This window comes from Siphateles boraxobius, unplaced genomic scaffold (genome assembly GCF_051911475.1).
Source record: "Siphateles boraxobius isolate OS27281-9 unplaced genomic scaffold, OSU_SipBor_1 394, whole genome shotgun sequence".
Classification (NCBI taxonomy): domain Eukaryota; kingdom Metazoa; phylum Chordata; class Actinopteri; order Cypriniformes; family Leuciscidae; genus Siphateles; species Siphateles boraxobius.
Window position 1 is genome coordinate 15,001 of NW_027509024.1, and position 5,000 is coordinate 20,000.

Genomic DNA, 5,000 nt, shown 5'->3' on the forward strand with positions numbered 1-5,000 from the left:
TTCCGAGATCAGACGAGATCGGGCGTGACCAAGGTGGTATGGCCGTAAGCGAAAACTGCTGCCAAAATTGGGCTATTTAAAAGGTTAGACCATTAATGAAGAAAACTAAGAAGAACTTTTGAAAAAACTCAAACTCTTTCATGCTCTCTGAAGAATCTCAGAGACTTTTAAAGGCTTTCTGAAGAAGCTCAGGGACTCTTTTTTTGTTTAAATCAAAAAAGCTTACAGCACCTGGTATTCCCAGGCGGTCTCCCATCCAAGTACTAACCAGGCCCGACCCTGCTTAGCTTCCGAGATCAGACGAGATCGGGCGTGACCAAGGTGGTATGGCCGTAAGCGAAAACTGCTGCCAAAATTGGGCTATTTAAAAGGTTAGACCATTAATGAAGAAAACTAAGAAGAACTTTTGAAAAAACTCAAACTCTTTCATGCTCTCTGAAGAATCTCAGAGACTTTTAAAGGCTTTCTGAAGAAGCACAGGGACTCTTTTTTTTTTTTTTTTTTTTTAAATCAAAAAAGCTTACAGCACCTGGTATTCCCAGGCGGTCTCCCATCCAAGTACTAACCAGGCCCGACCCTGCTTAGCTTCCGAGATCAGACGAGATCGGGCGTGACCAAGGTGGTATGGCCGTAAGCGAAAACTGCTGCCAAAATTGGGCTATTTAAAAGGTTAGACCATTAATGAAGAAAACTAAGAAGAACTTTTGAAAAAACTCAAACTCTTTCATGCTCTCTGAAGAATCTCAGAGACTTTTAAAGGCTTTCTGAAGAAGCTCAGGGACTCTTTTTTTTGTTTAAATCAAAAAAGCTTACAGCACCTGGTATTCCCAGGCGGTCTCCCATCCAAGTACTAACCAGGCCCGACCCTGCTTAGCTTCCGAGATCAGACGAGATCGGGCGTGGCCAAGGTGGTATGGCCGTAAGCGAAAACTGCTGCCAAAATTGGGCTATTTAACCCTCTGAAACCGACGGCATCGTCGACGACGCCACACGACTCCTCCGATAAATATTGATATTATTTGATGAAAAATTGATCGATTTCCTTACCGTTTTTTGCAGCAGAAAGCTAACACGCTAGCCGTCACGGGGGTGTATTTGGTGTCTTTCTAGCCTTTTCAGAAGGTTTTCTATCCAGCCTGGAACTTGTGCGTCCTTTCAGAGTGTTTCAGTAATAAATCCATATGTGTATATCCCAGTTTTGATCTCTGAAGTCCATAATTTATAAATTTTCCGTCATATTTGCTGCTAGCTTGATGCAAGCTGCCATTTTGGACATCTCGCGATGCTTTGCGTGAGGTTGTTGACCAATGACAGGCTGATCCGTCGTCCACGTTGGTGTGCGTCATTACGCATGAACCAAGGGTGATATTTTGGAAAGAGAGAGACGCACGGCACAGTGGTTTCGAGGAGAGAGAGAGAGAGACGCACAGAGAGACGCGAGTTTTGAATAATACACAGAGAAACACGGAGAATAATGGATCCTCAGAGATTGAGAAACATGGATGTAAATCAAGCACTGGCCTTTTTTGATGCCATGGAGGATGATGGATTTTCTGGAGAAGAGCGCTTTTTGACTGATGAGGAACTTGATTACCAGAATCGTCTAGACCCTGCTGAAGAGTAAGTTACATTTATTTATTTACTGTAAAAGTATAAAAATAAACAAAAACTAATATGATAAAATATACATTTTCTAAATATGGAAAAATAAGTTATGTAAAAGTAGTATTTCGTTTTTCTGTGTGTGTTACAGAGTAGTAAGAGTTGTAGATTACACTTTGTCTCTCAACCATTGTATGTCTGAGTTTATTTACTGTAAAAAGTATAAAAAAAGAAGAAACTAATATGATGAAATATAAATTTTCTAAATATGTAAAAATAAGTTCTGTAAAAGTAGTATTTCATTTGTTTATGTTTGTTACAGAGTTGTGGATTACACTTTGTCTCTCAGCCATTGTTTGTCTGAGTTTACCTAGAGATACAAACAAAGGATGTTGTAGTGGGGGGTTGGTCACACCTTTTACCTGTGGAGAGAATAGTGGGGGGTTGGTCACACCTTTTGGCTGGAAAGCGAATGGTCATATTATAGCTGTGGTGGGTTGGGGGTACAGTAGCAATCTCAGCCATTGTAATCTTATGTGAAAAATCAAATACAAAAACAGTAATTGATCTAATTTGTATGATCTAATATTTTGCTTTATTTATTTGTTTTACAGTTGTGATAATGATGAAGACACCAGCCCACCCACCCAAGCCAGACAGGAAAGCTCCCATTCTTCCACTGAGGAGGGCCCTTCCACTTCTGCTGCAGCATCCCAGCAGCTGCCAGGAATAGGTCATGGACGGCTGCTGCAGTTTTTTACTTCACAAGGAAGTTTGTGCAGAGAAGCAGCAACAGCCCATGACCCACAGGGCTTTTCTGGAGGAGCTGACAGCCCAACTCTGTGGTGTTACAGTTGCTGTTCCTCCCACCCAGCAACAAAGTAACCATGTACCCGTCCAAACATCGGAACAAACTGAAGCAAGCAAGAAGGCCACCTATGGTAGAAGGCAATGTGTGAACTGCAAACAGACAAGGCAGGTGAAACAGGCCACCCCCTGGAAATGCAAAGCCTGTGATGTGGCCCTCTGTGTGATTCCTGATAGGAACTGTTTTGAGGCTTGGCATCAGTGATTTTCATGAGGCCCAAAACGCCTGGACTTCCTTTGGAAAAATGTAAATATTTTTTGTTCTGTTCAAGTTATAATGTTCATTCCTGTGCTCCAGGACTCCAAAGACTTGAACAAACTGTTTTCCAGAGGAAAATTGCTTAGCTTTTATTTATTTGTGTGTGATTTCAATAAATATTTGAGTGATTCAATTTCCGATTTATTTTTTCATTTGTCTTTGTGGTCCCATAACTTATTTTACATTCAGGTGACATCAATGAAACACAAATAAGCTGAAAGTTCAATTTGTCCTGAAAACAAAGATGTGTGTCAATTGTCTGTGCACAAAAGTGTTGATGTTTTACAAGCTTGTTTAGTGAATAACACCAGACGAAAAATTTATTGTAAAAATACCCTTAGGTCTCAGAGGGTTAAAAGGTTAGACCATTAATGAAGAAAACTAAGAAGAACTTTTGAAAAAACTCAAACTCTTTCATGCTCTCTGAAGAATCTCAGAGACTTTTAAAGGCTTTCTGAAGAAGCTCAGGGACTCTTTTTTTGTTTAAATCAAAAAAGCTTACAGCACCTGGTATTCCCAGGTGGTCTCCCATCCAAGTACTAACCAGGCCCGACCCTGCTTAGCTTCCGAGATCAGACGAGATCGGGCGTGACCAAGGTGGTATGGCCGTAAGCGAAAACTGCTGCCAAAATTGGGCTATTTAAAAGGTTAGACCATTAATGAAGAAAACTAAGAAGAACTTTTGAAAAAACTCAAACTCTTTCATGCTCTCTGAAGAATCTCAGAGACTTTTAAAGGCTTTCTGAAGAAGCTCAGGGACTCTTTTTTTTGTTTAAATCAAAAAAGCTTACAGCACCTGGTATTCCCAGGCGGTCTCCCATCCAAGTACTAACCAGGCCCGACCCTGCTTAGCTTCCGAGATCAGACGAGATCGGGCGTGGCCAAGGTGGTATGGCCGTAAGCGAAAACTGCTGCCAAAATTGGGCTATTTAACCCTCTGAAACCGACGGCATCGTCGACGACGCCACACGACTCCTCCGATAAATATTGATATTATTTGATGAAAAATTGATCGATTTCCTTACCGTTTTTTGCAGCAGAAAGCTAACACGCTAGCCGTCACGGGGGTGTATTTGGTGTCTTTCTAGCCTTTTCAGAAGGTTTTCTATCCAGCCTGGAACTTGTGCGTCCTTTCAGAGTGTTTCAGTAATAAATCCATATGTGTATATCCCAGTTTTGATCTCTGAAGTCCATAATTTATAAATTTTCCGTCATATTTGCTGCTAGCTTGATGCAAGCTGCCATTTTGGACATCTCGCGATGCTTTGCGTGAGGTTGTTGACCAATGACAGGCTGATCCGTCGTCCACGTTGGTGTGCGTCATTACGCATGAACCAAGGGTGATATTTTGGAAAGAGAGAGACGCACGGCACAGTGGTTTCGAGGAGAGAGAGAGAGAGACGCACAGAGAGACGCGAGTTTTGAATAATACACAGAGAAACACGGAGAATAATGGATCCTCAGAGATTGAGAAACATGGATGTAAATCAAGCACTGGCCTTTTTTGATGCCATGGAGGATGATGGATTTTCTGGAGAAGAGCGCTTTTTGACTGATGAGGAACTTGATTACCAGAATCGTCTAGACCCTGCTGAAGAGTAAGTTACATTTATTTATTTACTGTAAAAGTATAAAAATAAACAAAAACTAATATGATAAAATATACATTTTCTAAATATGGAAAAATAAGTTATGTAAAAGTAGTATTTCGTTTTTCTGTGTGTGTTACAGAGTAGTAAGAGTTGTAGATTACACTTTGTCTCTCAACCATTGTATGTCTGAGTTTATTTACTGTAAAAAGTATAAAAAAAGAAGAAACTAATATGATAAAATATAAATTTTCTAAATATGTAAAAATAAGTTCTGTAAAAGTAGTATTTCATTTGTTTATGTTTGTTACAGAGTTGTGGATTACACTTTGTCTCTCAGCCATTGTTTGTCTGAGTTTACCTAGAGATACAAACAAAGGATGTTGTAGTGGGGGGTTGGTCACACCTTTTACCTGTGGAGAGAATAGTGGGGGGTTGGTCACACCTTTTGGCTGGAAAGCGAATGGTCATATTATAGCTGTGGTGGGTTGGGGGTACAGTAGCAATCTCAGCCATTGTAATCTTATGTGAAAAATCAAATACAAAAACAGTAATTGATCTAATTTGTATGATCTAATATTTTGCTTTATTTATTTGTTTTACAGTTGTGATAATGATGAAGACACCAGCCCACCCACCCAAGCCAGACAGGAAAGCTCCCATTCTTCCACTGAGGAGGGCCC

The 5,000-nt window shown here is 40.4% G+C and overlaps 6 non-coding genes across 6 annotated transcripts in view; all 6 read right to left on the reverse strand.

Annotated features, from left to right (window-relative positions):
• The window catches only part of LOC143705811 (5S ribosomal RNA), a 119-nt gene extending 69 nt beyond the window's left edge, over positions 1-50 (reverse strand). The window contains exon 1 of the ribosomal RNA XR_013192722.1: positions 1-50. This exon is cut by the window's left edge and continues 69 nt beyond it. This is a non-coding gene — a ribosomal RNA (5S ribosomal RNA).
• A 169-nt stretch (positions 51-219) lies between these two features.
• Positions 220-338, reverse strand: LOC143705812 (5S ribosomal RNA). The gene has a single exon (XR_013192723.1). It is a non-coding gene; the product is annotated as a 5S ribosomal RNA (ribosomal RNA).
• A 179-nt stretch (positions 339-517) lies between these two features.
• LOC143705813 (5S ribosomal RNA) lies at positions 518-636 on the reverse strand. Its single transcript, XR_013192724.1, has one exon. It is a non-coding gene; the product is annotated as a 5S ribosomal RNA (ribosomal RNA).
• A 170-nt stretch (positions 637-806) lies between these two features.
• On the reverse strand, positions 807-925 carry LOC143705739 (5S ribosomal RNA). The gene has a single exon (XR_013192652.1). It is a non-coding gene; the product is annotated as a 5S ribosomal RNA (ribosomal RNA).
• Positions 926-3,223: 2,298 nt separating this feature from the next.
• Positions 3,224-3,342, reverse strand: LOC143705790 (5S ribosomal RNA). Its single transcript, XR_013192703.1, has one exon. It is a non-coding gene; the product is annotated as a 5S ribosomal RNA (ribosomal RNA).
• A 170-nt stretch (positions 3,343-3,512) lies between these two features.
• LOC143705741 (5S ribosomal RNA) lies at positions 3,513-3,631 on the reverse strand. Its single transcript, XR_013192654.1, has one exon. It is a non-coding gene; the product is annotated as a 5S ribosomal RNA (ribosomal RNA).
• Between the last annotated feature and the right edge of the window lie 1,369 nt (positions 3,632-5,000).